Consider the following 12005-nt stretch of genomic DNA (forward strand, 5'->3'; position numbering starts at 1 on the left):
ACACTTGACCCTAAGTCACACAAGGCCCTCTTGAAGGTCATGGTGCCTATGGTACAAGGTATTGAAAACTTCCCAGGATCCTGTCTCTTTTGAGGCAGTTTCTGCCTAGACAAGTCATCCAGTTCTTTGGTGAGCAAAGGGGGTTCATCCTCCCAAGTCTCATTTCCAAATAACTTGTCATTTAGCTTCATGATTGCTCCAAGGTATTTAGCAACTTGCTCTTCAGTGACATACTCATCCTCTTCAGAGGAAGAATACTCATCAGAGCTCATGAATGGCAGAAGTAAGTCCAATGGAATCTCTATGGTCTCATTTTGAGCCTCAGATTCCCATGGTTCCTCATTGGGGAACTCATTGGAGGTCAGTGGACGTCCATTGAGGTCTTCCTCAGTGGCGTTCACTGCCTCTTCTTCCTCCCAAAATTCGGCCATGTTGATGGCTTTGCACTCTCCTTTTGGATTTTCCTCTGTATTGCTTGGGAGAGTACTAGGAGGGAGTTCAGTAATTTTCTTGCTCAGCTGTCCCACTTGTGCCTCCAAATTTCTAATGGAGGACCTTGTTTCAGTCATGAAACTTTGAGTGGTTTTGATCAGATCAGAGACCATGGTTGCTAAGTCAGAGGTATTCTGCTTAGAACTCTCTGTCTGTTGCTGAGAAGATGATGGAAAAGGTTTGCTATTGCTAAACCTGTTTCTTCCACCATTATTATTGTTGAAACCTTGTTGAGGTCTCTGTTGATCCTTCCATGAAAAATTTGGATGATTTCTCCATGAAGGATTATAGGTGTTTCCATAGGGTTCTCCCATGTAATTCACCTCTTCCATTGAAGGGTTCTCAGGATCATAAGCTTCTTCCTCAGATGAAGCTTCCTTAGTACTGCTTGGTGCATTTTGCATTCCAGACAGACTTTGAGAAATCATATTGACTTGTTGAGTCAATATTTTGTTCTGAGCCAATATGGCATTCAGAGTGTCAATCTCAAGAACTCCTTTCTTCTGACTAGTCCCATTGTTCACAGGATTTCTTTCAGAAGTGTACATGAATTGGTTATTTGCAACCATTTCAATCAGCTCTTGAGCTTCTGTAGGCGTCTTCTTCAGATGAAGAGAGCCTCCAGCAGAGCTATCCAAAGACATTTTGGATAGTTCAGAGAGACCATCATAGAAAATACCTATGATGCTCCATTCAGAAAGCATATCAGAAGGACACTTTCTGATTAATTGTTTGTATCTTTCCCAAGCTTCATAGAGGGATTCTCCTTCCTTCTGTCTGAAGGTTTGGACTTCCACTCTAAGCTTACTCAATTTTTGAGGTGGAAAGAACTTTGCCAAGAAGGCATTGACTAGCTTTTCCCAAGAGTCCAGGCTTTCTTTAGGTTGTGAGTCCAACCATGTTCTAGCTCTGTCTCTTACAGTAAAAGGGAATAGCATAAGTCTGTAGACCTCAGGGTCAACCCCATTAGTCTTGACAGTGTCACAGATTTGCAAGAACTCAGCTAAAAACTGATGAGGATCTTCCAATGGAAGTCCATGGAACTTGCAATTCTGTTGCATTAGAGAAACTAATTGAGGCTTAAGCTCAAAGTTGTTTGCTCCAATGGCAGGGATAGAGATGCTTCTCCCATAGAAGTCGGGAGTAGGTGCAGTAAAGTCACCCAGCACCTTCCTTGCATTGTTGGCATTGTTGTTGTTTTCGGCTGCCATGAGTTCTTCTTCTTTGAAGAATTTGGTTAGGTCCTCTACAGAGATTTGTGCCTTAGCTTCTCTTAGTTTTCGCTTTAAGGTCCTTTCAGGTTCAGGATCAACCTCAACAAGAATGCTTTTGTCTTTGCTCCTGCTCATAAGAAAGAGAAGAGAACAAGAAATGTGGAATCCTCTATGTCACAGTATAGAGATTCCTTTAGGTGTCAGAGGAAAAGAAAAGTAGAAGACAGAAGTAGAAAATTCGAACTTATCAAAGAAGATGGAGTTCGAATTTTGCATTAAGGAATAGTGTTAGTCCATAAACAGAAGGATGTGAGAAGAAGGGAAGCAATTTTTGAAAATTAAGTAAAAGATTTTGAAAACATTTTTGAAAAACACTAATTGATTTTCGAAAATGAAAGTGGAAAAGAAATCAAGTGATTTTTGAAAAAGATTTTGAAATTAGAAATCAAAAAGATTTGATTGAAAACCATTTTGAAAAAGATGTGGTTAAGAAGATATGATTAGTTTTAAAAAGATGTGATTGAGAAGATATGATTTGAAAAACATTTTAAAAAGATTTGATTTTGAAAATTAAAAACTTGGCTAACAAGAAAAGATATGATTCAAACATTAAACCTTTCTCAACAGAAAAGGCAACATACTTGAAATGTTGAATCAAATCATTAATTGATAGCAAGTATTTTTAAAAATAGAAAGAAATTGATTTTGAAAACATATGATTGAAAAGATATGATTTGAAAAAGATTTGATTTTGAAAAAATTTGAAAACTGAAAAAAAAATCTGCATTAAAAACAAAATCTTCCCTCTTGTGCCATCCTGGCGTTAAACGCCCAGAATGGTGCACATTCTGGCGTTTAACGCCCAAAACTATACCCTTTTGGGTGTTAAACGCCCAACCAGGTACCCTGGCTGGCGTTTAAACGCCAGTCTGTCCTTCTTCACTGGGCGTTTTGAACGCCCAGCTTTTTCTGTATAATTCCTCTGCTGTATGTTCTGAATCTTCAATTCTCTGTATTATTGACTTGAAAAGACACAAATTAAAAATATTTTTGGATTTTTAATAAAGAGGAATAATCAAAATGCAACTAAAATCAAATAACAATGCATGCAAGACACCAAACTTAGCAGTTTGTATACTACTGACACTAATGAGAATGCATATGAGACACATAAACACTCAAGTCAAGAGAATTCAAAGATCAGAGTAGTCTAAGACAAGAAATATTTTTGGATTTCATGATTTTGTAAATTTTTTTGGATTTTCGAAAATTAAGTGGAAAAAGAAAATAAAGATATCAAAATTCTTAATGAGAATTCCAGGAATCAGTGCAATGCTAGTCTAAGACTCCGGTCCAGGAATTAGACATGGCTTCACAGCCAGCCAAGCTTTCAAGGAAAGCTTCGGTCCAAAACACTAGACATGGCCAATGGCCAGCCAAGCCTTAGCAGATCACTGCTCCAAAAGCAAGATTGATAGAAATCAACAAGCTCTTGTGATGATAAGTTGAAACCTCGGTCCAATGGAATTAGACATGGCTTCACAGCCAGCCAGATTTCAACAAATCATCATGAAACTCTAGAATTCATCTTCAAGAATTCCGAAAAAAAAATACCTAATCCAAGCAACAAGATGAACCGTCAGTTGTCCAAACTCAACAATCCCCGGCAACGGCGCCAAAAACTTGGTGCACGAAATTGTGATCACTACTTTTCACAAATCAATTAATCCCCGGTAATGAATCCAAAAACTTGGTGTTCAATACCATGGCATAAACACAACTTCGCACAACTAACCAGCAAGTGTACTGGGTCGTCCAAGTAATAAACCTTACGCGAGTAAGGGTCGATCCCACAGAGATTGTTGGTATGAAGCAAGCTATGGTCACCTTGTAAATCTTAGTCAGGCAAACTCAAATGGGTATGGTGATAAACGCATAAAACATAAAGATAAAGATAGAGATACTTATGTAATTCATTGGTAGGAATTTCAGATAAGCGTATGAAGATGCCTTCCCTTCCGTCTCTCTGCTTTCCTACTGTCTTCATCCAATCCTTCTTCCTCCTTTCCATGGCAAGCTTAAGCAAGGGTTTCACCGTTGTCAGTGGCTACCTCCCATCCTCTCAGTGGAAATGTTCAACGCACCCTGTCACGGCACGGCTATCCATCTGTCGGTTCTCAATCAGGCCGGAATAGAATCCAGTGATTCTTTTGCGTCTGTCACTAACGCCCCGCCCTCAGGAGTTTGAAGCACGTCATAGTCATTCAATCATTGCATCCTACTCAGAATACCACAGACAAGGTTAGACCTTCCAGATTCTCTTGAATGCCGCCATCAGTTCTAGCCTATACCACGAAGACTCTGATCTCACGGAATGGCTGGCTCGTTTGTCAGGCGATCAACCATGCATCGTGTATCAGGAATCCAAGAGATATTCACCCAATCGAAGGTAGAACGGAGGTGGTTGTCAGTCACACGTTCATAGGTGAGAATGATGATGAGTGTCACGGATCATCACATTCATCAAGTTGAAGAACAAGTGATATCTTAGAACAAGAACAAGCGGAATTGAATAGAAGAACAATAGTAATTGCATTAATACTCGAGGTACAGCAGAGCTCCACACCTTAATCTATGGTGTGTAGAAACTCCACCGTTGAAAATACATAAGAACAAAGGTCTAGGCATGGCCAAATGGCCAGCCTCCCAAAGTGGGTTCAATCATAAAAACATGATCAAAAGATCCAAAGATTGAAAGATCTCCCTAATACAATAGTAAAAGGTCCTACTTATAGAAAACTAGTAGCCTAGGGTGTACAGAGATGAGTAAATGACATAAAATCCACTTCCGGGCCCACTTGGTGTGTGCTTGGGCTGAGCATTGAAGCATTTTCGTGTAGAGACTCTTCTTGGAGTTAAACGCCAGCTTTTATGCCAGTTTGGGCGTTTAACTCCCATTTTGGTGCCAGTTCCGGCGTTTAACGCTGGGATTTCTGAGGGTGACTTTGAACGCCGGTTTGGGCCATCAAATCTTGGGCAAAGTATGGACTATCATATATTACTGGAAAGTCCAGGATGTCTACTTTCCAATACCGTTGAGACCGCGCCAATTGGGCTTCTGTAGCTCCAGAAAATCCACTTTGAGTGCAGGGAGGTCAGAATCCAACAGCATCTGCAGTCCTTTTCAGTCTCTGAATCAGATTTTTGCTCAGGTCCCTCAATTTCAGCCAGAAAATACCTGAAATCACAGAAAAACACACAAACTCATAGTAAAGTCCAGAAAAGTGAATTTTAACTAAAAACTAATAAAAATATACTAAAAACTAACTAGATCATACTGAAAACATACTAAAAACAATGACAAAAAGCGTATAAATTATCCGCTCATCAACCAGCTTAGCTTTCAGAGTCTCAAACGCCTGCAGACACTTCTTATCAAAGATAAATGGCATGTCAGCAGCTAGCAGATTACTCAAAGGTTTGGCAATTTTTGAAAAATCTTTTATAAACCTCCTATAGAATCCTGCATGCCCCAGAAAGCTTCTGATTGCCTTAGCATTGGCAGGTGGTGGTAATTTTTCAATTACCTTTACCTTTGCTTGATCCACATATATTCCCTTGTTCGAAATTTTGTGCCCAAGGACAATTCCTTCATTTTGTGCCCAAGGACAATTCCTTCAGTCACCATAAAGTGACATTTTTTTTCAGTTTAAAAACAGATTAGTCTCTTGGCACCTCTTTAGAACAAGTGTTAGATGGTCAAGACAGGAGCTAAATGAGTCTCCAAATACTGAAAAGTCATCCATGAAGACTTCCAGAAATTTTTCCACCATATCAGAGAAAATAGAGAGCATGCACCTTTGAAAGGTTGCAGGTGCATTGCACAGGACAAATAGCATCCTTCTGTATGCAAATACGCCGGATGGACATGTGAATGTTATTTTCTCTTGATCTTGGGGATCTATTGCAATTTGATTATAACCTGAATATCCATCCAGGAAGTAGTAGTATTTGACGTTAGGATTTTTGCTAGTAAAAATTTTATAAAAATATAGTCGCGTTGAAGGTATAGATTCTAAACCAACAGAAAATCCCTTCGTACAAATGTTTTGGTTGTCACAAGTAACAAACCCCTAAATAAATTGATAACCGAAGTATTCAAACCTCGGGTCGTCTTCTCAAGGAATTGCAGGGAGGTATGTTCTTATTATTGGTTATGCAAAGGTATATTTTGGGGTTTTCAAAAGGGTTGAACAAGTAATGTAAAATAACAAGTCATTAAAATAATAACTAGTAAAGCTCTTGGCAAGGTATGAAAACTGGAAGTCCTATCCCAGTTATCCTTATTAATTGTGATGAGAATTGGATTTTTCTCCCACTAAGTCAACCTCTAACTATGAAGGTAAGTTAAGTGGATGAATTAATTTTAATTCCTCAAGTCCTAGTCTTTCCTTGGGAAAGGCTAGAGTTTGTGGAACTCGATTTAATTCTTGAAGGATTCCAATTTTCGGTCAACAATGAGTTTGATAACTCAAGAGTCACCAATTAATAAACCAGAGACAAAAGGTAGAAAAATCTAAATTATTTATATCATAAATAAAAGAAACAAATCATAGATCTGAAAATACCTCAAATTATATTAACCAAAGAAAATCATAACATGAATGGTCATTAAACAAATAAAAGAGAAAATAAATAAATAAGAACATTGAACCTGAGATGAGGAAGAAATATTTCTAATTTCTAAAAATCCTAATCCTAATCCTAAGAGAGAGGAGAGAGCCTCTCTTTCTCTAAAACTACATCTAAAATTATGAAAAGTGAATTCTGAGTCTCCTCTTCATTCCTCCACTTTGCAGCCTTTAATCTGTGCTTTCTGAGCCGAAACTAGGTTAGAAATAGCCCAGAAATTGCTGATTATGAAGTCTGGTACGTACAGGTCACAGAAAAGTGACGTGGAGGCGCCGTCCACGCGTTTGCGTGGATTAAGGTTCGCAGATGCGACGCATCCACGTGGAGCGCGTGTTCGCGTCGCCTATCTGTATTGCCACCCTAGCAAATTATATATCAAATCAAAGCTCCAGACGTTAGCTTTCCAACGCAAGTGGAACCGCTTCATTTGGACTTTTGTAGCTCAAGTTATGATCGTTTTAGTGCGAGAGGGTCAGGCTGATAGCTTTGCAGTTCCTTCAACTTCTTGTATTCCTTCCACTTTTGCATGCTTCCTTTCTATCCTCTGAGCCATTCATGCCCTGTAATCCCTGAAATCACTTAAGACACATATCACACCATCTAATGGTAATAAGAGAGGATTAATATTAGCAAATATAAGGCCAAAGAAGCATGTTTTCAATCATAGCACAAAATTAGGAAAGAGAACGTAAACTCATGCAATTAGTATGAATAAGTGTACGAAAGATTGATAAAATCCACTCAATTTAGCATAATATAAACCATAAAATAGTGGTTTATCAACCTCCCCACACTTAAACATTAGCATGTCCTCATGCTAAGCTCAAGAGAAGCTATAAAGGAGTGAAGAGGAATGATAGAGAGTATGCAATGCAACCTATCTATGTGAATGCAACTACATGCAAAATGTTTCTACCTACTTGGTTAAAAGTAAATAAGTTCTCCAAGACAAAAATAATTCAAATTCCACTAATTCAAATCATACAGTGAAAACAAGTAAACTTGTCAGAAGATAGCTCATGAAAGCAGGGAATATAGAATCAAGCATTGAACTCTTACTGGTAGTGTATATCGCTCTAGTCTCTCAAGTGTATAGGGTTATTCACTCTACTCTTCTCTAATCATGCTTTCTAAACTTTGTTCTTCATCTAACCAATCAACAAATAATTAATGTATACATACAAACATCATGAGGTCTTTTTTAAGGTTGTAATGGAGTCAAGGCAAGGGTGAGGATATATGTATGGCTAAGTAAGCTATAAATTGAATCTTTGAGTAACCTGGGCTATCACCTAACATACATACATTCTATATAACTTCTAAAATCATGCCTAGCTACCCAATTTTTCCCAGTTTTGTATCACATACTCATGTATCAACTTTTCTTTTAATTTGTGTCACATATGCATTGATCTTTTGTTAACTTAACATTGGGGTAATTTTGTCTCCTTATTTATTTATTTATATTATATATTTCTTTTTCTTTTTTTTCTTTTTTTGGTAGAGACATAAAAACTAAAATAACATATCAATGCATATGGAATTTTTAATTTTCTGTTTTACATGAGTAGATACCCAAATTTTCTAATATTCGAAATTAGAAACATGATACATTCCCTTATTAACCCATGTTTCCATAGTTTCCCCACACTTAGTTGATGCACAACCTCTATCTTAAGCTAACTAAAGATTCAATTGGGATATTTAATTTGTTTTTCTGCTTAAGGCTAGTGATGTGGTTATAAAACAGAAGGGGATTAAAAAGCTCAAAGTGGCTAACAAGGGTGACATAAAATGGTAGGCTTTTTGGGATAAGTGAGCTAAAATAAGTAATGACTTCAATCATATGCAAGCATGTAAATGCATTAAATATTGGACACATAGATTGGAACAAAATAAAGATTACAATCATAGAGAAGAAAACACACAAGAATAAAATATTATGGTTAAATAATATAACCATGCAATTAAGCTCAAAATCTCACAGGTTTTGTGTTCTTTAGCTCAAAAACCATGTTCCAATTTACAACTTCAAACAAATTTAACACATAAAATTTTAATTTTAATTAAATTAGTGAAAATTTTCAAAAATAGGGTCTTAAAAAGAAACTTATTATTTTTCAATCAAGTAGTACTTAAATGCAAACAATCAACTACACATGCAATCTATTATGCAATGCAACAATGAAAAGAAAATAGAATATTGGTGTTGAGAAGAGAATAACTAACCCGTGGAGATCGGTATTGACCTCCCCACACTTAAAGATTGCACCGTCCTCGGTGCATGCTAAGATGTGCAAGTGGATGGGGGTTGTGGTTTCTCAGCTAATGCTCTTTTTGTTCCTTTTCTTGCCTGTGGTTTGGGAGTAGCTTTCTCTTTACCCTTCTTGGTGGCCATCCTGAAAAGGGAAAAAGAAAGCAACATGTAATGCTAGGGGTTCCAGCAAGAAAGAGAACGGGAAAGATAGTAATCAATGCACAGTAAAGAAGAATGATGTTAACACATGGTCATGACTACATGTGAAAAGCCATCAAAGGAAATATAGCAAGTGCATGTGATGACAGTTAAATGCAAGATGTTTATTGGCATGCTGGCAAAGGCATGTGTAGCATAAATCAAGCATTCAATGTCCACGTTAGAATACTAAGTCTTCCAAACTAACAATATACTTGTAATAACAATTATATAAAAATTAATAATATAGAAAGAGGGTTTTGTGAAAAACAGACATTAAAGTAATATGATGACATAAAAGTAGTGCATGATGCCATACGGGCTTTTGCACAAACACGTAGCATGCATGGTAAATAAGTTATTAAAAGTATTAAATTGAACATACAAGCAACCTTTTAAAAAGTTATATAATTGTCAAACAATTCTTTGAATAATCCACAAGCAAAATAAATAAATTTCTAACACCAATGAAAATAATGCAATGAATGAAACTATGCAAATAAATTAAATGGAAGTGAAGAGGGATGAGAAGAAGAAAGTAAGAAAAGGAAGAAGAAAGAAGAAAAGAAGTAAGAAGGGAAGAAAAAGATTTAGATATAGGGAAGAAAAGATAAGATATTTGGCTGCTCTGGAGAAGCTGTGCGCCGCTTGTGACGCGGACGCGTGAGTGACGCGTTTGCGCGGATAGTGCTTCTATGAGATGACACGGACGCGTTATCCACGTGGTCGTGTGGATTGATTTATGCCATTAGCGCGAGGGTAGCCTCGCGGTCGCGCAACTCTCTGTTTAAAACTCATATTGCCAAATTTGAGGGTGACGCGGTCGCGTGGGTGACGCGATCGTGTAGATGGCCTATTTTGTAAAACGACGCAGACGCGTAGGGCATGTGGTCGCGTGGTAGGGCTTGTGCTTCCAGCACGAGTCCAGCCCAATTCTAGCTCAACTTTCAGCCATACACCCTTTTTACGTCGATTTCAGGGCACGCGTTCGCGTGGGTGACGCGGACGCGTGGGAGGCATTTTTCCCACATGACGCGGTCGCGTGGATCAACTTGTGCCAAACGCACGCCTCCAGCCACACTTTCGCGTGACTCTCTGTTCAATCTTATTTCTTCCCCACGCACTTGTGACTCGGACGCGTCGCATGCGTTTTTTTTTTTTTAGTATGCAAGATGCAAAATGTAGTATGCAGATGCAGATGCAAATGTTATGAACAATTCCAGGTTCAATAAGAGAAAATAAAACTCAAAAACAAACAAAATTGAATTGAAAAAGGAACGATCATACCATGGTGGGTTGTCTTCCACCTAGCACTTTTAGTTAAAGTCCTTAAGTTGGACATTTAGTGAGCTTCCTGTTATGGTGGCTTGTGCTTGTATTCATCCAAAAATCTCCACCATTGTTTGGAATGCTAGCATCCTCCAGCATCCCAAACTAGGCGCAGAAAGCCTTCAAGTAAGTTAAAGCAAGTGACAAGGCCCCAAGAGTGTTGATTGCCAGAATGAATTCCGGGGTCCCAAACCTTGCTTTTGCACCCGTCTTCTTGTTGATCCTTAGTGTTCCAACCGGGTGGCAGGCAATCTGAATTCTCACTAAAGCGGCCAAACAACTTCCTAGACCCATTCAGTTGAGCTTTACACCAACCTTTGTGTTTAAATTTTGAGCATACAACCATGTTGAACCTTGTAGGATAACTACTACCACGGACCATCTTCCTTTTACTCTTGATGCCACAAAGAGCTCTAAGTTGACCATCCGTTTCCAGTAGCCCATATTCAAGTGGAATTAGAAAGCTAAGGGATATGAATTTCACCCACTTGAATGTTGTGTTGGAGGGTAATGGCTTTGGGGGAGAGGTCTCCAATAGCTTTGGCAGGGTGATTTCAAGCTCCATTCCCTTGTGCTCTTCCCTGACAACTTTCACCTCTTTGCAAGCTTCTTCAATTTCAACCTCTTCCTCTTGGTAGCTTTCTTCCACCTCAATCTTCTCTTCATTGCTTACCAAGAGCATGGGAGGTTGTGCTTTTTCTTCTTGAATCTCCATATCTTGATCAACCTCTTCCAAGTCTTCAACCATGATATGCCTTGGAGGTTGTACACCCTCCTCAACAACAAATTCAAACTCCTTAGAAGAGGGTTCTTTGACTTGAGGTTCCTGTGGAGGTTCTGCATCTCCTAAATCTTCAACCACTTCTTCCTCTGCAACTATTATGGCTTTCTCCACTTGTTCCAGTAAAAAGTCATGCTCCTTATTGTCCACTGGAGTCTCTAGTGTCTTCCTCATGCTACGTTCTTTATTGGATTCTCCACGTGGGGCCATGGGAGTCTGTTGGATGTCTGAACGTTTGGAAGATAATTGATTTATTGCTTGCTCCAATTGATGAAGGGTTGCATGAAATTGATATACTATTTCCTTGAAATGATCCCTTGACTCTTGTTCCTCCTTGACGATTACCTTTTCATGACAACTCCCTTCAATTACTCTTTCATATTCAAGGGTCTCTTCTACCTTCATCTTTAGTGCCTCCTCTAGCTCCTTATGAAGTATGGATCCGTGAAGATGATCCTCTCTCTCTTGTTCCATATCAATAGCATAATTGGGATCATCTTGCTCTTGGATTGATGGATGTGGGTGCTCTTCCATGGATGGTGGTGATGGGATGGAGAGATCATTCTGTGGTTGAAAGGGAAGTGCACTAGAGCTTGAGGGTTGATTGTTGAAGGTATTTGGTGGTCCGATTTGGGCGGCGAGAGCTTGTATAGTACAGTTTAGATCGGCAAATGCTTTCTCCATGGAGGTTTGGGGTGGATAGGAGGGTTCATTTATTGGGAGAAAAGGTTCATAATATGGAGGTGGTTCCTCTTGATAAGGATATAGAGATGGTGTATATTGAGGTGGTGGTTTTGGGTATGGTTCATATGGTGGTTGGTGTGGTGAATAAGGATTGGGGTCATATGGAGGTGAATGGTGGAAAGGGGCTTGTGAGTGTGGTGGTTCAAAATTACATTGAGGAGGAGGGGGTTTATAGGCATATGGTGGGTCTTGTTGGGTCCACCATATCTATCATCTTGGTATGCATTGTAGAATGGTCTTTGTCCATAATATCCTGGAAGGTGTTGTTGCCTAAAGGATTGATCAGATCCTCTTGGCT

The 12005-nt window shown here is 38.8% G+C and overlaps 1 non-coding gene across 1 annotated transcript; it reads left to right on the forward strand.

Annotated features, from left to right (window-relative positions):
- Positions 1–1190: 1190 nt before the first annotated feature.
- On the forward strand, positions 1191–1298 carry LOC112793873 (small nucleolar RNA R71). The gene has a single exon (XR_003198562.1). It is a non-coding gene; the product is annotated as a small nucleolar RNA R71 (small nucleolar RNA).
- Positions 1299–12005: the final 10707 nt, after the last annotated feature.

This window comes from Arachis hypogaea, chromosome 3, assembly GCF_003086295.3.
Source record: "Arachis hypogaea cultivar Tifrunner chromosome 3, arahy.Tifrunner.gnm2.J5K5, whole genome shotgun sequence".
NCBI classification, from domain to species: domain Eukaryota; kingdom Viridiplantae; phylum Streptophyta; class Magnoliopsida; order Fabales; family Fabaceae; genus Arachis; species Arachis hypogaea.